The sequence below is a fragment of the Dipteris shenzhenensis genome, chromosome 9, assembly GCF_047967505.1.
Source record: "Dipteris shenzhenensis isolate YYH24624 ecotype China chromosome 9, Dip_SZ_1.0, whole genome shotgun sequence".
Classification (NCBI taxonomy): Eukaryota; Viridiplantae; Streptophyta; class Polypodiopsida; order Gleicheniales; family Dipteridaceae; genus Dipteris; species Dipteris shenzhenensis.
In genome coordinates this window covers 20969526-20993564 of record NC_141604.1, presented here as the reverse complement: position 1 = coordinate 20993564, position 24039 = coordinate 20969526, and the positions used below count along the sequence as shown (strand labels likewise).

The 24039-nt window shown below is 41.4% G+C and overlaps 1 pseudogene; it reads right to left on the bottom strand.

Annotated features, from left to right (window-relative positions):
• Positions 1-18762: 18762 nt before the first annotated feature.
• Positions 18763-20765, bottom strand: LOC147898354 (clavaminate synthase-like protein At3g21360 pseudogene; annotated as a pseudogene).
• Between the last annotated feature and the right edge of the window lie 3274 nt (positions 20766-24039).

The window sequence follows — 24039 nt, the reverse complement described above, 5'->3', positions numbered from 1 at the left end:
GCATTACCATTTTGTGCATCTACATCATCAATTAGATTTACTAGTTTATACCAGCTGCTCATCTCATCAAAAACATCTCTGCTCACTATAAACTTATGAGTAGAAGGGTTATAGCATCTATACCCTTTCTACTGCAGAGAATAACCAATAAAGATGCACTTCTCAGCTTTTGGATCCAACTTGGATCTCAACTCATCTGGCACATGAACATAGGAAATGCAACCAAAAACTTTCAAATGAGAAATATCTGGTTTCCTATTAGTATACCTCTCCTCTGGCATCATGCCATGTATTGTTGCAAGAGTCCTATTGATTATGTAGACTGTTGTAGCAACTGCTTCAGCCCAATAATAATCTGGCAGGTCTTCTTTGTTGAGCGTGGCATGAGATACCTCTCCAATATGCCTGTTTTTCCTTTCTGCAAGTCCATTTTGCTGTGGGGTATGACTGCATGAATATTGTTGCTTTATGCCATGCTCCTATAGGAAACTTGAAAACTCATTTGAGAGGTACTCTCCCCCTCCATTTGACCTTAGGCATTTTATTTGTAGGCCTGTTTCTTTTCCAACCATAGCTTTAAAAGCTTTGAAATGCCCAAACACTTCACTTTTCTTTTTCATAAAATACACCCAAAATTTTCTACTATAGTCATCAATAAAAGTGACAAAATAATGATAGCCTCCAATAGATGTAGCTTTAGTAGTCCACACATCAGAGTGGATTAATTCCAATGGCCTCTTACTCTCTTGAGCATGTCTAGGAAATGGTTTCCTTGCCTGTTTTCCAAATTGACAGGCTTCACATACCTTATGCATTTTTGCAACCTTGAACTTAGGCAATCCTGCAACAATATTTTGGGTTTGCATTAATTTAAGTTGCTGTACATTAACATGACCAATGTGTTTATGCCAGATATCAATATCTGCAACTACACCGGTCCCATGTGCAATCATTGCTGCACTCAATTCAGGCATGTCCACATCCAACGTAAAGATCTTGCCCTTCTTCTTCCCTTTTGCTATGAAGCGACCTTTATTTTTCATATCCTCAACAAAGCATCCATGAGGATTAAATCTGACCTGCAGGCCTTGCTCAACCATTTGACCAACAGAAACTAGGTTCTTGGTGATATTTCGGACATGAAATACATCAAACAGGCATTTCCTTTTTCCATCTTGCATAGACAAAGGAATTTTACCAATCTACACAATGGGATGTGCAATATCATCACCAGTCTCCACAAATTCTTGTCTTTCCATATTCCTTGCATCTTGCATCCATTCTGCATGACCTGTCATGTGGTTTGATGCACCTGAGTCAACATACCACACATCATTACTTTCTTTTGCACTTGTCATAGAATTGGTCATGTGTTGCACCATAAACAGATGCTCATTTCTGTCATCACCTTGTCTACTAGAGGATGCATAATTGCCTTGCTGCAATTTTCTTTTCATGATGTCATTCTGCTTTTTATAGGAGTCTTTAACCATATGACCCATTTTACCACAATAGTAGCATTCAACATTGCTGTTTGCATTTTGGCCTCTCTATCATCCACCACAACCTCTTTGGCTCCCCTTGCCTCTAAAGTTACCACGTCCTCCTCCATAGGACTGGTTTTCTTGAATTTACTGCCTATTCTGATTTTTGCCACGGCTTCCAAATCGGCCTACTCTACCTCTGCTTCTACTTCTTCCAACATTTGAGTAGAAGACAACTTCTTTTGAAGTTCCTCCTAAAGGAGATGCACCACCATTTCTCTGCTCTTGAGAAATTAGAAGAGCAATCAACTCCTCAAAATCAGGAAAATTCTCATGGACGGCAATGGATGTCCGAAATTGTGCATAATCCTTTCCTAGACCATTCAAGGTCACAGAACTAAATCATCATCTTCCACTGGTGACCCAATAGAAGCAAGTGCATTTGCAATCTTCTTCACCTTTATGTGGTATTCATTGATGCTCATATTTTCTCTCTGCACATTATGCAACTCTTGCTTGAGCTGCATTTTCCTAGCTTGCGTATTTGTGCTAGACATTTTTGTCAAAGTATCCCAAGCCTCCTTCGGCATGCTTGCATCCTGAATATGCACAATCATAGAATTTGAAATACTGATAGATAGCCAGTACATAACTTTTTTGGCTCTCTCATGCCAGCCTTTAAATGCCTGCAACTCCTATTGATTGGGAACATTAGGAATAACTGGTTCTTATTCAGCCCTAGTAATGAATTCCCAATAGCCTTTTCCCTTAAAGAAATTCATCATTCTAAACTTCCATGCTTGGAAGTTAATCTTGTCAAGCTTTTCAGTGACAATATGTGAAAGAGCATCAGACGCCATTACAAAACATTGCAAAATATTCTGTCATTGCAAAAAAACACAACTTCTGCCTCACAAGGGCAAATCTGCAAAACTGACAAGAGTGGTATTTGACCACACAGTCACTTCCTAGTGATGATTATGCAACAATAGGCAATAAGAATGATTCTATCACTCCCAATATCTCTGCACACAGGCATACGATGTAATGTTTACAATAACTTTTCACCGACCTGCAAAACAGTTATCGCACAGCAGAAACAGGGCACTTTCCTAAGTGCTTGCCGTCTCGCCACACCGCAAAGGGTGTGCCAATCTAAGACAGTGCACTCTTGCACTTTGTGGCTGTGCTACCTGTAGATATTTGCTCCCTAACTCAAAAAAAAAAAGGAAAGAAACACTAATTCTCTTACTAGGACACCGTGAACTTTGTTTGCTTTCTTGAGCTCCTTACCACGAACTAAGCTCTGATACCATGTGAAGAGAGTGGGAGAGAAGGGAGTCTCACTTGCAGCTTTCTCACATACACAATGGGGGAATATATACAAAGGTGGAGGTTGAAAACAGTTTTCCTCTTCTTAGTTGTGAAAGCCAAAAGAACTCTCTTAGTACAAAAGAATAGGTGAACCATATATGTGGGTCTCAAACCAAACTGAGCTAACTAAGGTGGCATACTAACCGAGCCACTAATTAGAGTATATAAAGATAGCTGTCATCCAGCTATTATCATCCAGCTATTATTCATGGGTGGTGTACCAACCACATCTATAGCTAACAAGTCAGTGACATAAATGCACAATGGTCACCTTGGCATATCACGAGTGGAGCTCGATATCTCAACATCCCTTTCATCATTAATGTCCTCCTTATATTTCTTTTCTTCTCTTAGATCTTGCTGTCCTGTGAGCAAATCTGCCATCGTGGACCTAGTGGTATTTTGAGTGACAAAAGAGAAAGAGAACTCTTGAAACTTTGACAACCATTTTGCAAATTTGCCCCGAGGACTAGGCTTGCGAACTAGATATGCTAATACAGATTGAGAGGTAAGCAAGAAAATGGCCAAGGTAATATTAACTAGAAAAGAAATCAATGCATGAGGCTAGGCGCTAGGCATGGTGATGCTCGAGGGCCATGGAGGAAAAGGGAATGTGAGGGGAAAAGTGTTAACATAGGTGGGAAAAAGGGATTAAGAGAGGTGGGAATGAAGAGGGGGACTATTGCACAAGGGGGAAGGAAGAGGAGCATGTACATGATGGGAGGTGGAATGTAGAGATGGAGACATCAAGGGAAGAGAGTCATGCTTTATTTGAAAGGAAGGATGGGGGGGAAATCAAAGTACTAGCTAGGTGGCTTTACAAGAATGAGCATGTTACATCAAGGAATAGCCTCCTCCTTTTATAGCCAAGAGAGGGGTCTCTCCCAATAAATGCATCCTCCCGCATGCATGGTGTGTGTGGAAGTCTCCCATGTGGGCTAGGTGGGTAAGCCCTCTCAATTGTGTGTGACACACTTTGCCTCATTTTTCCACATAAATCAAACCCCATATCCCAAGCCTAAGATACTCCCTTATTCTCTTCCTAATTTTATAATACATTCAAACATCTAGGAGGACCAGTGGAGGGTTGGTACAAGGAGTTTTGCCACCTCATCCTACTTTTCCCATTATTTAACTTGCATTCTTGGACTATCTACACCCCCCCCACATGGGCCTATCCTACATGGAGGGAATAATCCAATATAATATCCATCTCGACCTATTTTATATTACTTCTCTAATGGTTCTAGGGCCATGTCTCACTAAATGCCAGCATGGGACTCCTAGGTGGAGGGGTGGCACATGGAGGAACCATGCCATCTTAACATTTTATAATATTACTACCATGGATTATATACAACACACCTTATGGGTCCTCTTACGTGGAAGGGTGGCACATGGTCATGCCCTACCACCTCAACCCTATGCCCTATGCACACATATTTTAGTATACTATTACCACACATACAAGAACACACATATATTTATGCCTTTTACCTTGGTAAAATTTATCCATAATAGTGTTGAGATATCGAGCTCCACTCATGATATGCCAGGGTGACTGTTGTGCATTTATGTCACTGACTTGTTAGCTGGAGATGTGGTTGGTACACCGCCCACGAATAATAGCTGGATGACAGCTATCCTTATCTACTCTAGTTTGTGGCTCAGTTAGTATGCCACCTTAGTTAGTTGAGTTTGGTTTGAGACCCACATATAGGGTTCTTCTATTTTCTTTGTACTAGAGTTCTTTTGGCTTTCACAACTAAGAAGAGGAGAACTGTTTTCAGCCTCCACCTTTGTGTGTATTCCCCATTTGTGCATGTGAGAAAGTCGCAAGTGAGACTCCTTCCCTCTCTCCCACTATCTTCACATGGTATCAGAGCCTTGTTCATGGTAAGGAGCTCAAGAAAGCAAGCCAAGTTCATGGTGTCCTAGTAAGAGGACTAGTGTTGCTTTCCTATTTCGAGTTTGGGAGCAAATCTCTGCAGGTAGCACAGCCAGAAGTGCAAGAGTGCACTGTCTTAGATTGAGATGCCCTTCGCGGTGTGGCTAGAGCGCAGCATATGCAGCGGGAGAGGGCGAAGCCCCTAGTGACTTTATTTTTCTGATTCGAGGCCATTTCAGGGCCCGTTTTGAAGGCGGAAGTTCTTCGTAGGCACTCAAAAAAAGGCCCTGTTTTGGCTGTGCGACCACTGCGCGGCTAGTCGGTGAAAAGTTACCGCAGAAATTGCCTCGTATGCCTGTGTGCAGAGATATTGGGAGTTGCAGATTCATGCTTATTGCCTGTTGATGCAAAATCGTCACTAGGAAGTGACTGTGTGGTGAAATACCACTTTCGTCAGTTTTGCAGATCTGCCCGTGTGAGGCAAAAGTTGTGTTTTTTGCAGTGACAGAATATTTTGCAGTGTTCTGTAATGGCATTTGATTCTCTTTCACAGATTGTCACTGAAAAGCTTGACAAGAACAACTTCCAGGCATGGAAGTTTAGAATGACGAATTTCTTGATATTGGGAGTTCATTACAGGAAATGAAGAAGAACCCATTCTTCCTAATGTTCCCAATCAACAGGAAATGCAGGCATTCAAAGGATGGCATGAGAGAGCCAGGAAAGTTATGTACTGGCTGTCTATCAGTATTTCGGACTCCATGATTGTGCATATTCAGGATGCAAGTACGCCAAAGGAGGCATGGGATACTTTGGCAAAAATGTACAGTACAAATACGCAAGCCAGGAAAATGCAACTCAAACGAGAGTTGCACAATGTGCAGAGAGAAAATATGAGCATCAATGACTACTACATGAAGGTGAAGAAAATTACGGATGCACTTGCTTCCATTGGGTCGCCAGTGGATGATGACGATTTAGTTTCTGTGACCTTGAATGGTCTAGGAAAGGATTATGCACAGTTCTGGACATCCATTGCCGTCTGTGAAAAATTTCCTGATTTTGAGGAGTTGATTGCTCTTCTAATTTCTGAAGAGCAGAGAAATGGTGGTGCATCTTCTTCAGGAGGAACTTCAAAAGAAACTATCTTCTACTCAAATGCTGGAAGAGGTAGAGGCAGAGGTAGAGGAGGCCGATCTGGAGGCCATGGTAGAAATCAGAATATGTAGCAAACTCAAGAAAACCAGTCCTATGCAGGAGGACGTGGTAACTCTAGAGGCAGGGGGAGCCAAAGAGGTCGTGGTGGATGGCAGAGAGGCCAAAATGCAAACAGCAATGTTGAATGCTACTCCTGTGGTAAAATGGGGCATATGGCTAAAGACTGCTACAAAAAGCAGAATGACATTATGAATGGAAAATTGTAGCAAGGCAATTATGCATCCTCTAGTAGACAGGGTGATGACAGAAATGAGCATTTGTTTATGATGCAGCATATGACAAATTCTGTGACAAGTGCAAAAGAAAGCAATGATGTGTGGTATGTTGACTCAGGTGCGTCAAACCACATGACATGTCATGCTGAATGGATGCAGGATGCAAGGAAAATGGAAAAACCAGGATTTGTGGAGACTGGTGATGATACTACACATCCTATTGTGCAGATTGGCAAAATTCCTTTGTCTATGCAGGATGGGAAAAAGAAATACTTGTCTGATGTATTTCATGTCCCGAACATCACCAAGAACCTCGTTTCTATTGGTCAAATGGTTGAGCAGGGCTTGCAGGTCAGATTTAATCCTCATGGATGCTTTGTTGAGGATATGAAAAATAACGGTCGCTTGATAGCAAAAGGAAAGAAGAAGGGCAGGATGTTTACGTTGGATGCGGACATGCCTGAATTGAGTGCAGCAATGTTTGCACATGGGACCGGTGTAGTTGCAGATATTGATATCTGGCACAAACGCATTGGTCATGTTAATATACAGCGACTTAAATCAATGCAAGCCCAAAATATTGTTGCAGGATTGCCTAAATTCAAGGTTGCAGAAATGCACAAGGATTGTGAAGCCTGTCAATTTGGGGAACAGGCAAGGAAACCTTTTCCTAGGCATGTTCAAGAGAGTAAAAAGCCATTGGAATTAATCCACTCTGATGTGTGGACTACTAAAGCTGCATCTACTAGAGGCTGTCACTATTTTGTCACATTTATTGATGACTACAGCAGAAAACTTTGGGTGTATTTTATGAAAAAGAAAAGTGAAGTGTTTGGGCACTTCAAAGCTTTTAAAGCTATGGTTGAGAAAGAAACAGGCCTACAAATAAAATGCCTAAGGTCAGATGGAGGGGGAGAGTACCTCTCAAATGAGTTTGCAAGGTTCTTGCAGGAGCATGGTATAAAGCAGCAATATTCATGCAGTCATACCCCACAGCAAAATGGAATTGCAGAAAGGAAAAACAGGCATATTGGAGAGGTATCTTGGGCCATGCTAAATGAAAAAAATCTATCATATTATTATTGGGCTGAAGCAGTTGCTACAGCAGTTTATATAATGAACAAGACTCCCACTACAGCAATACATGGCATGACGCCAGAGGAGATGTATACTGGTAGGAAACCAAATATTTCTCATTTGAAAATTTTTGGTTGCATTGCCTATGTCCATGTGCCAGATGAGTTGAGGTCCAAGTTGGATCCAAAAGCTGAGAAGTGCATCTTTATTGGTTATTCTTTGCAGTAGAAAGGGTATAGATGCTATAACCCTTCTACTCATAAGTTTACAGTGAGCAGAGATGTTGTTTTTGATGAGATGAGTAGTTGGTATAAACCAGTAAATGTGACTATTGATGTAGATGCACAAAATGGTAATGCTGCACAGAATTCACAGTAGCAATCACAAAATATCAGTGGACCTGCAGTGTCCTCTAGCAGCTGTTCACATACCTCGCCATGGACAGGTAGATTGAGATCAGGAGAATCTCCTCAAAGCAATGTAGATAGTGGTACGCAGGTATCATGAAAAGGAAAAGAGAAGGTAGATCAGCCCATGTTTGATGTGAATGCAGGTCACTCTTATGTGGATAATGAATCCAGCGGCTCAGAACAGAGCATTGATGATGAGTTGGGTATTCCTTCTGTTGTTACACCTGGAGTAAGGAAGACCAGGGGTGTTTTGAGAGCACCTGGAAGTGAGCCTATTTTGCATAGGTCTACCAGGGTTAGGTATCCTATGGATAGGCTGAAATATGATGGATTTACAGCCATTCACTATGCCTATATGGTCAAAGTGATACAGGAACCAGAACCCACTTCTTTTGAGCAAGCCATGGGAAATGAAAAATGGGAGAAAGCCATGGATGAAGAAATGGATGCCTTGGATGCAAATGCTACATGGGAATTGGTGCCTTTGCCTAAAGACAAGAATGCAATTGGCTGTAAGTGGGTTTATAAGATCAAGCACAATGCAGATGGTTCTGTGAATAGATACAAGGCAAGATTAGTTGTCAAGGCGTATGCACAGACATATGGCATTGATTATGAAGAAACTTTCAGCCTAGTTGCAAGGATGGCAACCGTAAGAGCAGCCATTGCTATGGCTGCATCAAAGGGATGGTCTTTACATCAGATGGATGTAAAGAATGCCTTCTTGCATGGTGATTTGCAAGAAGAGGTCTTTATGGAGCAGCCAGCAGGTTATGTTCATGCTATTCATCCTGAGTTTGTTTGCAGGTTGAAGAAAGCCTTGTATGGCTTGAAGCAAGCACCTAGAGCATGGTCTGACAAGATAGGACAATATCTTGTCACTATTGGCTTTCAGATTTCCAAGGCAGATTTCTCACTCTATGTGAGAAAAACAGAGAAAGGGATTATGCTGCTTTTCATTTATGTTGATGATTTGATCATCACAGGTGATAGTGATGAAGATATCCTTCATGTGAAAATGGTATTGAGGCAGAAGTTTGAGATGAAGGATTTGGGAGAGCTACGTTATTTCTTGGGCATTGAGGTGATTAGATCACCAAGTGGGATACAGCTCTTGCAGAGGCAGTATGGATTGGACATGCTATCCAAATATGGGATGACAGGCTGTAAGCCTATTTCAGTTCCTCTGGAGCCATATGTGAAGCTGAGTACAGATGTAGGTGAGCTTTTAGAAGACCCTACTATGTACAGATGCATAGTAGGAAGTTTGATTTATATGACTATTACTAGGCCAGATCTAAGCTATGCTGTTGGATTGGTAAGTCGGTTTATGCAGGCTCCAAGGAAACCGCATTTGGATGCGGCTAGACGCATACTCAGGTATGTGAAGTCCACATGCAGTATGGACTATTTTATGAGGCTAGGGTTCAGATACAGTTGCATGGATACATTGATGCTGATTGGGCTGGTAGTATTTCTGATAGACGATCTACCAGTGGATATGTGTTCTCTTTTGGGAGTGCTGCAGTCACTTGGAGCAGCAAGAAACAGCCTGCAGTTGCCTTGTCGAGCACAGAGGCTGAGTATAGGGGTGCAGCAATGGCTGCATGTGAGGTAGCTTGGTTGCATAAGCTACTTTATGATATGCATCAGTTTACAGATGGGCCGGTTGTCATTTATGGTGACAACATGAGCAGTATACACTTGGCAAAGAACCCAGTCTTTCATGCTAGAACAAAGCACATTGAGGTGCATTATCACTATGTGCGGGAGAAGGTTTTACTAGGTCTTATTGATCTAGTTTATGTCAGCATAGAGGATCAGGTAGCTGACATATTCACGAAAGCATTGGGCACAGAGAAGCTGCGCAAGTTCAGAGACCTGCTTGGTGTGCAGGAATTGGGATTGAGCTCGAGGGGGAGTGTTGAGATATCGAGCTCCACTCGCGATATGCCAGGGTGACTATTGTGCATTTATGTCACCAACTTGTTAGCTGGAGATGCGGTTGGTACACTGCCCACGAATAATAGCTGGATGATAGCTATCCTTATCTACTCTAGTTTGTGGCTCAGTTAGTATGCCACCTTAGTTATTTGAGTTTGGTTTGAGACCCACATATAGGGTTCTTCTATTTTCTTTGTACTAGAGTTCTTTTGGCTTTCACAACTAAGAAGAGGAAAACTGTTTTCAGCCTCCACCTTTGTGTGTATTCCCCCATTTGTGCATGTGAGAAAGTCGCAAGCGAGACTCCTTCCCTCTCTCCCACTATCTTCACAAATAGTTCCCCCCCACAGGCAGGGAATGCCACAGCATTTCCATGCATGGGACCATCACGGACAAAGAAGGGCTTGAGATAACGCTTGTTGATCACCTTCTTGCCATATGGCTCATGCAGCTCCTGTACTTGTACAAACCCATTGCTACGTTCCTTGATGACTGTATGGACCGGTCCAAAGTGGAAGGAACTTTTTATCCATTTGGTGGTCCAATCTATTATCAAAGCATAGCACAACATCCCCCTCAACAAAGTGTCTTTCCCATCCCTTACAAATCTTAGCATCCAAGTGGGCCTTTTTTGTTAGTTCTTTTGGATCTTTGTTTGATGTAGGGCAAGGCGTCGGGTTTCATCTAGCTTCTCAAGTTGTACCAACCTAGCCTCTACATGTTGATCTTCTATCATCCTCTATTCTTGTGCCAATCTCAAGGCCAAAATCTCTATCTCTAGTGGTAAAACTACCTCAGTACCATACACCAACTCAAAAGGAGTGTGACCTGTAGACATTTTATGGGTGATGTTGTAAGCCCACACGGCTTTAATGACCTTCTGATCCCGCTAGCTCTTGTTCCCTATGGCCATTTTTCCCATGGATTTACAAAGGAGGCCGTTGGTCTACTCCATTTGTCCCATGGATGCTGGATAATAGATGCTAGAAGTGTGATGATCAATACCCATGCGATCCATGAGAAACTCCACTACTTCATTTAGGAATGGACCCCCATGGTCAGATACTATTTTCATGGGTGTCCCAAACCTTATGCAAATACATTCAAATATGAAATTTGAAACTGCCTTACCATTTGCAGTGGGGAGGGCGATAGCTTCAACCGACTTACTGACATATTGAGTGGCTACCAAAAGATACTTCTTTTTGCAGGTAGTCATGGGTAGGGGCCCAATAAAATCTATTCCCCACTTCTGAAACGGATGGATGGACATCACTGGATGATGTTGCCTAGGACGTAAATCATTCCTACCAAAGAATTGACATGGTTCATGAGTTTTTTAATACATAGTGACATCCTTGAACAAGGTCTTGAACAAGGTTAGCCAATAGTACCCAGCATGTAAAATCTTCTTAGTTGTATAGTCACCGGCACAATGGCCTCCACAAAATCCATCATGATAATGCTTCAATACTTGAGGTACTTCATTTGCATCAATGGCTCATCTTAGTACCCCATCCATGCCTTGATGGTACAACACCCCATCAAAGAGAGTGTAGTGCCTACTATCTCTACAGATTTTATTTCTCTCATAGCTAGTACTTTCTGGAGGAAAGGAGAAAGCGGTTAGAAATCTATAGATACCACCATACCATGGATCCCCAACTTCTATGGATGCTACAAGGGCTACATCGAGCACTCCTCTAAATCAATCAAGGCATTCTTCAAGTTGGAACAACCCCCTTTTATAATTTTGAAAGAAAGATCATATTCTTGTAAAACTTCCAACCATTTAGCCAACTAGCCCATGGGATTTTGTGATTGAAGAACCTACTTTGAAAAACCATTGCTAGAGTTTATAATGAAGGACTTTCCAGCCACGTAATGCTTAAATTTCTCAATGCAGTAAACCAAAGACAAGGCATGCTTCTCAGCCTCAGAGTCGCATCGTTTAGTTTCGAGCAATTGTCGAGAAGCAAATCGAATAGGATACATGAACCGATCCTCCCCTTGCTGGAGAAGAATACCCACCAGAGTGTGCTCACCAAACTTAGGATTGATATAGAAAGTCTTTGACCAATCAGGATTGCATAGAATGGGTTCTAAAGCCAAAGCACTCTTGATTTGTACAAACCCATGATCACAATCCTTATCCCAAGAGAAATCAACCCCATCTTTTAATAGCGTAGTCATGGGTCATGTCAAATCAGCATATTGATCAATGAAGCGGCGATAGTATCTTGCTAGATTGACAAATGAGCATACCTGATGTTTGGTTGTTGGCGGGGAGAGCTTGAGGATAGCTTCTACCTTCTTGGGGTCAAGCTTGATGGCCTCAGATGAGACAATATGTCCCAGTAACCTCCCTTGAGTGGATCCAGTGGTGCATTTACCAGGGTTGAGGCTGCCATTTGCATCATTCACCCTTTGGAAGGCCAACCTAACCTTCATGATGTGCTCCTTCCATGCTCAGAATATAGAGATCATCTAGATACACCTCTAAGAAAACCCCCAAAAAGGAGCAAACACCATTTGCATAAATCTTTCAAAGGTAGCAGGAGCATTGGTGAGGCCAAATGGCATTACTTTGAATGCAAACATCCCCCAGGGTGTGGCAAATGTGATTTTAAGAACATCCTCCTTGGCAATTCTACCCAGAGTAACCATCATAGAAAGTATACATCTCATGACTACTTACCTTCTCAAGAATGAGGTCTTGAAAGGGCAGAGGATGATGGTCCCTCTTGGTGGCCGCATTGAGTTTCTTATAACTGCCACTTGTTGTTTTTCTTTGGGGTGACTACCACTGGTGAAACCCATTCACTATTGTGAACCGAAATAATAAACCCAGCTTCTACAAGCTTCTACAACTCTGAGCATAAAGCATCGGTCTGTAGGGGCCCTAGTCTCTGATACTTCTGAGCCACTGGCTTAGCATAAGGCTTCAGCTCTATCTTGTGTTCTATGGCATGGCCAAGGTGGTGGTGGCTAGTTGCGAAGAGGTTAGGGAAATCCTTGAACATATCTAGGAACTCATCTTTCTCACTTGGAGTAAGGTCTAGGGAAAGCATAGATTCAAGCTGTTGAGGACTAGCTATTACCTTTTTTGCGGGTGGCAGGGTTGGAGATACCCCCATCATGTAAACTTCTTCCTTTGAGAACTCCTTCCCCCCCCGGTCTGAATCTTCCATTGATTCAAACACCGAGGATGAGAGTATCACTGTCCTGATCTCCTTCTTTTGGTTCAGTGGCACCTGGTTGCACTAGGATCTTCTCCTTTGAAGCACCAAATAACATGTGTATACTCTTCCAATAGTTGACTGCATCACTCTTTCTCAACCACAGTCTCCCGAGTATAGCTGGGTAACTCTTGCTTGTATCTTCAATGTCCACTACATAGAAATTGATGGTGGTGATCAACCCATTGACAGTGATGGGCAAATCCTCAATAACTCCCAAGTGGCGAGTGGTTGACCATTTGTTACCTTGATTTGAGTGGAGGAACTCCTTGTGCATTTCAAATTCAACTTCTTCATGAACGGGGCACCATGATATTAGATGTAGCTCCCCCATCGACACACACACTTTTGACATGGTAATTATCTATGATGACATCTACTGTATGGGGGTGTTGATCAACTTCTTGAGACATAGAAGAAATATCTCATACCTTTCCCTTCTTCTTGCTCTTCCTTGTTGAGAGCCCTTGTTGTAGCTCACGTCTCACCTTAGGGCTTAATGCTATTAGTTGAGGAAGCGTGATGCTCAAAGATTGATGAGCAAGGTCTTGAATGACTAAATAGTCTTTTTGCCTTGAGCCAATAGGGAAATCCGAGGGTGACCACTCTTCCTGGGGTGGCCCATTCCATGGTTTGGAGAGGGGTCCGAGGTGGTACAAGTTCTCTTCCCGAGGACAAGGACCTCTACGTCTGAATCCTTGGTGCCTGATCCACTTAGAAGATTCACCATTGGAATATTGGGACATTCGGTGCAATAATGACCCTTCTGGTGGCACCTGTAGCACACAACATTGGCACGTTCTCTTGGAGGGAGATTGGATTGATTTCTGATGCCTACCACCTCAAGCCAAAGGTCATTCACGGCCTTGGCTAGGCCATTGACTCTGGGTTCTTTAACAGGAGGGGCCGGGGGAGAAGGAAGGAGGGGGGCTCATGGGCGAGGCCGGGGAAATCTTCCTGGCAGAGGGTGAGGATATACACCTTGTGGAGAGTAAGCATTTAAGGGAGGACCATACATTTGACGTGGAGGCGGTGGATACATCCTTGATGGGGGGTGGGGGTATGCCCCTGAGTTGGACTCCCTAGGTTGTTGTTGCAAAAATTGAGGGTATAGGGACAACCATCTTCTTTGAAGCGGGGTCAGACTAAACTTTATCAAACTTTTGAGCAATCTCATGTGCTAGCACCATGGTTTCTGGATTCTCCCATTTAATCTTGAGGCAGAATTCATCACTTGCTCCTGCTATGAGGTAGCCCAGCACATGCTGAGTCATTCTAGCTTAAAATCTAGCATTGTCCTCTTGCATGGCAATTAAAAAGTCCAGGAGCATGGCCGCTCGATCCACATATCGATGTGCCATCTCACCTTCTGACTGCTTTAGGTTTGCCACCTACAGGTACACATTCTCCGGCTCTCTTCTTTGCTGAAATACTCAATCATAGCTGCTGTCAACCTTGGTTAGCTTTGGCAAACGTCCCTGGCTCTCGTACCACACTTGAGCCAAAACCTCTAGAAATGTGGAAAGAACCAACAACCATCTATCTTCAGTAAGAAAGTTGAGAGAAACACAATGGCGCTTGAAGGCCACAAGATACTCATTTGGATTTTCCTCAACCCAACCACATCAGCCATGCTTGGCAAATGGAAAAGAGAGGCAAAATGAGGCTTATCTATTAGCAAACAATGGAAAGAGGTAGCTTGAACTGAAAATCAGGTGAAAATACATCCACAAAGCACACATAGGCAGGGTAGGGGTGACTGGTGTATTGTGAAATACTATACGGGAAGAATCTTTAGCATAGAATAGCTCATAGACAATCTTAAAAGGACCAACCCTTATTGGTCGAGGCATGATATTGCATCTTTCTTTATAGGCAAGGGTTAGAGACATGGCGCTGCATGAGGTTGTTCATCAAGGCAAACAAGAATGCCATGACAAATGTCAACAGTTGGAGAGCTTGCACATCACCTTCAGATTCTTCTAGTTCTTGTAGTTGCCATGCTATTTCTTCAAGGGGTGTGTGGTTTGGCATCCTTCTTTTGAGTAATGTCCTTAAGGACCTTTTTGATGATCTGCCCAAGTTGGTAAACTCGTATCAAATATGCCCAACACTTAGTTTCATGATGACTACAGCCTTTGCACTCCTTACAAATGATCACCCTCGTTTGTGGCTTGCGGCTTTGTTGGAGCGGCGCTTCGACGCGCTTCATGCATGATTGAAGTACAAGCTTCTCATGCTAAGAAATCAGCAACTAAATTTTGAGCTCAAGGGATATGCTGAATTTTTACCTCTTCAAATTGTTGGCAAAGTTCCAATGCTTGTTGATGTCGTGGAACCAAGCCTTCACTCCACACTTTCCACCTTCCACTAACTTGTTCACACACGAGTTGAGAATCTCCTTGCACCTCAAGTTGCTTGATGCAATGTTCTTGCACCTTTTGTAGCCCAAAAATGAGTGCTGAGTACTCAGCTTGGTTGCAAGTATTTGCTGGTGTGGACTTGCTATAACAATACACCTCACCCCCTTGTGAAGCAAGCTTGACACCCACACCAGCAGCCTTGTTCGAAGATTTGTATGCTCTGTCAAATTGAAGGAGCCAAGATGTCATCACACCAAGACTAAAATCCGAACATCCCAAGTTTCTTGGTAGTCCAAGATAGGTAGAAGGAGAGGGTGGGGAGAATTCAATACTTGAGCAAGACATTCAACCCCAAATAAACTTGCAATCCTTGTTGATAGTTTATCTTTAGACCAAGAAGAATTACAACTTGAAGCTCAAAATGTGGCACAAAGGGTTGATTAGGTATAAAGGGATTCCTCGGTCGAAACATTACTGTAGCCCAAGCCCTAGAAACCTTTGTAGTGAGGTCGAGAAGAAATCATTCAAGACGAGCTTATCCATAGGAATTAACAAGTAGATGCACCAAATCTCACCCCAAGCTTGTGGATCATCCCACCCTTGGAAGAATGTCACCCTTTTAATTACCTCTGATGCAGCAAGTAGCTCGATCAACACACAATGAGTAAAATTGGAATCAAAGCTGTTCCAGTGTATCACTAGTTCTTCACCTTGAACCATCCATAGTATATCATCTCACTCGTCGTCTCCTCGAGCAATGCCTTTATAATATTACTACCATGGATTATGTATAACACACCTTATGGGTCCTCTTATGTGGAAGGGTGGCACATGGTCATGCCCCGACATCTCAACCCTGGGGCCTATGCACACCATATTTTATTATACTATCGCCACACATACAAGCACACACATATATTTATGCTTTTTACCTTGGTCAAATTTATCCATAATAGTTCTGTGAAGAGAGTAGGAGAGAAGTAAGGAATCTCACTTGTAGCTTTCTCACATACACAATGGGGGAATACACATAAAGGTGGAGGTTGAAAACATTTTTCTTCTTCTTAGTTGTGAAAGCCAAAAGAACTCTCTCTTAGTACAAAAGGAATAGATGAACCCTATATGTGGGTCTCAAACCAAACTTAGCTAACCTAGGTGGCATACTAATTGAGCCACTAACTAGAGTACATAAAGATAGCTATCATCCAGCTATTATTTATGGGCGGTGTACCAACCGCATTTGCAGCTAACAAGTCGATGACATAAATGCACAACGATCACCTTGGCATATCACGAGTGGAGCTCGATATCTCAACACTTACCCTCGAGCTCAATCCCAATTCCTACACTTCAAGCAGGTCTCTGAACTTGTGCAGCTTCTTTGCGCCCAATGCCTTCATGAATATGTCAGCTACCTGATCCTTTGTGCTGACATAAACAAGATCAATAAAACCTACTAGAACCTTCTCCCCACATAGTGATAATGCACCTCAATGTGCTTTGTTCTAGCATGATAGACTAGGTTATTTGCCAAGTGCATACTCCTCATGTTGTCACAATAAATGACAACTGGCCCATCTATAGACTGATGCATATCATAAAGTAGCTTATGCAACCAAGCTACCTCACATGTAGCCATTGCTGCACCCTTGTACTCAGTCTCTATGCTCGACAAGCAACTGTAGGCTGTTTCTTACTGCTCCAAGTGACTGCAGCACTCCCAAAAGAGAACACATATCCACTCGTAGATCATCTATCAGAAATACTACCAGCCCAATCAGCATTAGTGTATCCATGCAACTGTATCTGAACCCCAGTCTCATAAAACAATCCATACTACAATGTGGACTTCACATACCTCAGTATGTGTCTAGCCACATCTAAATGCGGTTTCCTTGGAGCTTGCATAAACTGACTTACCAACCGAATAGCATAGCTCAAATCTAGCCTGGTAATAGTCATATAAATCAAACTTCCTACTATGCATCTGTACATAGGAGGGTCTTCTAGAAGCTCACCTGCATCTGCGCTCAACTTCACATTCTGCTCCAAAGGAGCTGAAATAGGCTTACAGCTTGTCATCCCATATTTGCACAGCATGTCCAATCCATATTGCCTCTGCAAGAGCCATATCCCACTTGTGAATCTAATCACCTCAATGCCTAAGAAGTAATGCAGCTCTCCCAAATCCTTCATCTCAAACATCTGCTTCAATAGCATTTTCACATGAAGGATATCTTCATCACTATCACTTGTGATGATCAAATCATCAACATAAATGACAAGCAACATAATGCCTTTCTCTGTTTTTCTCACATAAAGTGAGAAATCTGCCTTGAAAATTTGAAAGCCAATAGTGACAAGATACTGTCCTATCTTGTCAGACCATGCTCTGGGTGCTTGCTTCAAGCCATACAAGGCTTTCTTCAACCTACAAACAAACTCAGGTTGAACAACATGAACATAACCATAGATTCACCGTATGGCATTTATGTCCTTGTGATACAATAGATTAAGATGCCACTTAACTCAGCACGAATGCCACTTGGAAAGTATTAAAGTTTGGGAAACCATGTCCTAGATGAGAATATATAACACACTAAGAGCATCCATATCTTCTGTGCTGATTTCTTTACCCCATGCCTTATGATAAGAGTTGAAAGTACATAAATTATTAAGCTAGTGAGTTACTATCGTCAAGTGCTTATGTAATCTAATCTCACTTAATTTAATATAATAAAGTTTTTAAAAAGGCACTATGCCACAAAATATGGAAAAATTAGATCTCAATGGCAACTCGGTATGTGCTATGAGACGCTCCTTGCACAAAACATCATTTTCATTCCCAGGGAAAATAGAATTTCAAATTAAAACTTCTTGTAGTGCAATACATTTGATTTATTTGATTGTGATGATTAGCTGACATGTGTAAAAACCAATAAAGGGACCGTGCTATATATGCTAATCCAAACAATAGTGCAACCTCGGGAGGTGTCCCAATAAGAAATCCTAGGTATCACGTGCGTTCAATGGGTATTAAAAAAACCCCTCGACTAAAATTTTTTCCCCAATAAAACCACCCATCTTTACTTATAAACTAATGAAAATTTTTTAAAAGTTGAATTAAAAAGCCCCTCCTGTTATTGTAAACCTGATAAAATTTTTTCAAAAGTGGAGCTAAAATACCCCTCCTTTTGAATGCACCTAGTACACTAAAATTTTGGAAGGTGAACACCACGAGTGCACTACTAACAAATCCTAGGTATCATGTGCGTTCAAGGGGCATTTAAAAACCCCTAAAAAAAAATATTCCACTGATAAAGCCACCCCTCTTTACTTATGAACTAACGGATTGTTTTCTAAAGTTGAATTTAAAAACTCTTCCTATTATTGTAACCTTGTTAAATTTTTTCCAAAAGTGGGATTAAAATACCCCTCCTTTTGAATGCACGTGGTACACTAAAGTTTTGGAGGTGAACCCCTCGAGAGCACACATCATGAGCATTCAAGTCTACTCGCAATTATTTTATTAAAAGAGCCCAATCCCTTGTTATTTGCAAAGAGCCACCAAGATGCAACGAGGTGGTTTGTAAGGCCGTCGCCCATGAGACACGGCAAAGTTATCGAGAATCATAATGTCACCAACTTGCCAAGGAATGTCCACACTCAACTCCTCGTGGAATTTCTTGCAAGCCTCGATTCCGTTAGTCGGTAGCCGCGAGCCATCGCCAAATACTACATCATGGCCGGAGGAAGGAGACGAAGGGGTTGCATGCTCCGGAGAGTATGTGACTATTTTATTGAACCATGTCTCTCGCTTTTGTAGTGTACTGCCACGAGTGTTGAAAATCCTCATGGCCTTGAGTGGACCCGCCATCAATTTCAGGCTTTTACCAGGGAGCCATTCCACACGTGCGTTAAAATCAATTGCCGCCCTGAACCAAAAGGAGCACGTAACCTCAAATTCAAAAAAAATCATATATGTATGTTTTTTTATTAATGACCAAAAATTTATGACGCTAACCTTAAATTCAAAACAATTCATAAGACAAACAAGGTTGGGATCCCACTAAGGCCCTCGCTTTTGGAGTGACATTATAAGTCTAAGTGTAAGCTCCATAAATATTTGCAATAACTTATAAAAGGAAAACGATGGGTGTAAATTGGAAGGAAAGGAAAAGAGAAAAAGAAAGTAAAGGTGAAGGAATATGGGGAAAGGTGGAATACAAAGGTGGTGTCATACAAGAGACAAAGAGATCCTCTATCTTTAGAGAGAATTACCTAACAAAAGACAAAACCATTTAGCATTTCCATAACAAAAGACAAGAACATTTAGGACCTCCACAAGCAAACAAAAACCTTAAACCCTAAACACATTAGAAACTCTTAAACCACTACAAACACACATCAAAGCTCATACTAACCACAATTTGGATGGTCAAATTGACCAAATGAACTAGCTTCAAAACTATGGACCTAAAAACCAAGCCATCCCTTAGGATCCTTTGCGGGCCCAAAAATGAACCTCAAATTCAAAACATTTATTTATGATGTTAACCTGAAATTCAAAACAATTCATAAGACACCTTTGGATTAACGACAAACCTCTTCTCGGCTTCGAGGGGATCGACCGTTCCAAACACCAAAGGCCACGCTTTCCCGCCAAAGTTGGACGGATCGGTGTTGAATGGCAACACTTTTACGTACATCCACCCTTTCTTTTCTAACTCCTCCACAAATGTTGGAAGGGTTTGTCTCATCAACTCAGTCACCTTATGGCTCACCACAATGGGAGTCGTTCCGCCTTCTGCTGCCTTGATTTCGCAGAAGAATATCACTTTAGCCGGCCAACCTTCGCTGAGCTGCAGTTCGAAATTCGAATATAAGCAGCCGGACGTCGTGTCTCTCAACAAAGTCTACGAATATTGTGAATTACAAACGTGCTTTCTACTTTCTAGAATATCACTTTTTAGATGGCCAACCTTCGCTCAGCTTGCAGTTCGAAATTCGTATGAACCAACCTTACGTCATGTTTCTCAACAACGTCTACTAATATTGTGTAGTACAAACATGCTTTCTACTCGCTCTCAACTTGTCTACTGTTCCGTCGCCATGTAGAGACTACTCATAAGCCACATCTATCGACTAAGTTTTAAGTAGTATAATTGTGTACAACGCGCTTGCCTGGGCCATTTCGTGGTGAAAAGGAATGTTAACTTGAGGGTCGGAATCATTGGCGGTTGTTAGCTGGCCCTCCAAAATCTCGGTCCTGGGTGCTGATCCAACGTATTTCATTCGTTCCCAGCCTGTTCCTGCTACTATTTGATTGAAGTGCTCCGCTGATCGTAAAGGGAAACCCCTGAAGAGCATGGCACCGTGCTCGTGTAGCTGCTGGTCAAGAAACTGCTGGTTTTCGTTGATTAAAGCAGCCGTAGCGCTGGCATCCCGTGGAGACTTGAAAGGATCAGGCCCAAAAATTCTAGGGAAGACTTTGCCATCGATTATCTTCTGCTCTGGTAAGAACATTTCGACAAAACCTGAAGGAATTTCCATGGCCAGGTAGCATCAAAGAAGCTGGAAAATAAAGTGAACAGACAAGGCCTTGTGTTTTCAGGTGTTAAAAAGGACAAGTCGGCAGGGTTAAAGTTAGAAAAGTGGATGATCTCAAAGCTCGCACGACCTAGAGGGCACCGCACACAGCCACGGCCCATACCACCAAATTGAAAATATATGAAACCAAATTGAAAATATCCTTTCATATATTGTTGGCTTTCTATGCATATGGTCCCTCCCTCTTTGTCCATAGTAAGAGTTTGGCTGACCTCCAAAGACTAAGCCGGCGATAGGTATCCCTGAAAGGGTCAGAACTAGGTGCCTTTAGCAGAAGGCTAGAGGCTGAGAACCATTGTGAGAAAACCAAATCCTTCGAGATGGTCACAAATGTCATCACTTCCCTTTCTTCATCGAGTCCCTTTTTTGTCATTGGAGCACGTACCTATTACCCTGAAATTGAACTTGAATCCTACCATTTCATTGAAATTTTTAAAGGAAAAATAAGGAGTAAAAATATGGACATGAGACACCACACAAGGACCATTAGGCCCAATACTCCGCTGCAAATATCAGGGGTGGTGCTATATTATTGACTTTGTGATGTCCAAAGATTTGGAATGAGAGCCCAACAAATACATGGATTATAAACATATGAATAGAGGCGTTGTCATTCTTCAATCTTATATCCCAACTTAGCTATCATCAATTATGAATGTTCCCTTACATTGAAAACATGCATCAAAAGATAGGAATGTTGTAATGATTGATTGATGAATATATCTCACACAAGGTTCAAGAAAACAAAGTGTCATAAAAATGAGCAATCAATGAAACTTCTATAATAATATATAATGTAATTATAATAACTCCATATAATGTGGATGAGAATGTGTCGCCCTTCCTTTCAGAAAGAATTATCATTCCAAGAAAGGGGCCCTTCAAGTCCTACGTGGAATAGTGGACAATGAGGGATTGTGGCTTAGCCTCATTGCCGATCACATGTCATGATTGAGGACAAGAGAAGAGCAAGAAGGAATAGAAGATGACCACCAGATAACCTACTAGATGGATTTTATAGACTAATATATAATCATGTCAACATAAAATAAAGTTTTGAAGTCCAAAGTCTATATGTTCAAAAATAATATAACTATATTCACCTTTTTTAATATGGCCATCAAAAGCTCATTTTTGTCTCATAGTTTATTGCTTTTTGGGTTCCTTTTTGAGGGTCGAGTGATGATGTACATTTGCTATCCCTAAGTTCCTTATCTTTACATAACCCAAGGCTTCTATATGGACATTTCATTGTGGTTAGTATACTATTTCATACTTGTATTTGTTTTGATCTTTAGGATTATCACCCCCCAAGAGCCTTCAATACATGGATATTTTTTTTGAAGCTATTTATATAGTAATATAAAATTTTGGCAAAAGTTTATTGGGCTATTCTTTTAGTTTCACAATATAAATAGACTATAGTATGTTTAATATATTTAGACTGGGAAGTAGCAAGCTAAGGGTGTCCACTTTTTGTTCACTCCCCAATCCTTAGGAGGTGGAAAAACAAGCTTTTTAGCACACAAAAATGCAAATCTCACCTACTCCCTATGGATCTAGTCTTTGAAGTCTTCAGACACAACATCACACATGCTATTGTGCACACAATGATATAGTCTGATCGAAAATTCAATGCACACACAAAAAATTTCTTTGTGTCACACGGCATGGTTCCAGGGCAGTCACACCTTTGTCACGAACAGAGAGTGTCATATTAAATTCTAAAATTTTCACTCATTTTAGATTAAATATTATTAAAACTTTGTAGGTGGTATCTTTACATTATGTAGAGCTTAACTTGATTTATTGGTAATTATTTGAATGATTTATCTAATTATAAATAATTATTTATAATAAATAAAGTCATAAAATACATGCATTTTAGTAGCACACCACATTTTTTTAGTATTTTGAATAATTAAGCAAATCTAATTGGTGGAAGGTTAATAGGCACATAAGGGTATGTGGTTCAATCATCAAATCCCAAATCCAACGGTTAGATTTAGGAAGATTGAAGTTTAATTTTTACTTTTACTCCTTAGAGGATCAACAAAGAATATTAAAAATAAATCTAGTAATTCTCAAACATGACCAAACATTTCAAAAATATCAATATTTTTAGTCCTCCACATGATGAATAATCGAAAGAAATTTTGGTTAAATTTGAGTAAGGGAAATGTACAATATGGCCTCTAAGATTGAAATCTCCCTTTTGTGGGGAAAAAAGGGCCACCCAAGCCTAATATCAAGACAAGGTAGGCTTGGTATTAGGCTTGGTGAGGTAGGCTAGGAGCATCACTAACCCTAGTGGCAAGCTTTTGGAGTGTGCATGCTGCCCATGTGGAAGGCTGAGTCATCTATTTTTGCCTTGCAACCATCCCATGTTGTTAGACCGCATGGTGCCATGTCATCAAGGAGATGTGACATCACTCCTTGCCATGTCACGTTAGATTGCCACACATGCTACCACATCAGCCACATGTGCCACCTCATCATTCCACATCATAGAAACTCTTGGAGCCATGTCATCACACCTTGCCACCTTAGCATACCTCATCAACATTGCCACATCACCAATCCCTCCACCTCAATTTGCCATGTTAATCTACCACCTCATGAATGCCAACTCATCATGCCACATCACATTTCCATGTCATGGAAGAGACTCATATACTCCACACCATATTGCCACATCATCCGCTTGCATGGTGCCACATCAGCCACATGTATACACATCAACATGCATGGTAAGTTATACATGCATGTGATTTGAGTGCGTGAGGCATAGAATACCACGATTGAGGTTAAGGACCATGATGTGTGTGAGACATAGAATACCACGATCAAGGTTTATGACCATGATGTGGATGAGACATAGAATACCTCGATCGAGGTTTATGACCACGATCGAGGTATTTGGAAATGGCAAAATAATCAAATGACAAATCAAATTGTCATGGTTTATGACCACGATCGAGGTATTTGGAGGTATCCAAAGGTGGCAAAATAATCAAATTGTCATGGTTTATGACCACGATCGAGGTATTTGGAGATATTTGGAAGTGGCAAAATAATCAAATTATCATGGTTTATCACATAGGTTATTCTCAAATTGCATTAACAAAAATATTAATCAAGAGAGGCACATATGTTATGTGAATATTAAACTGAAATAAAATCAAACGATGCAAATATTCAAAATGAACATTGGATT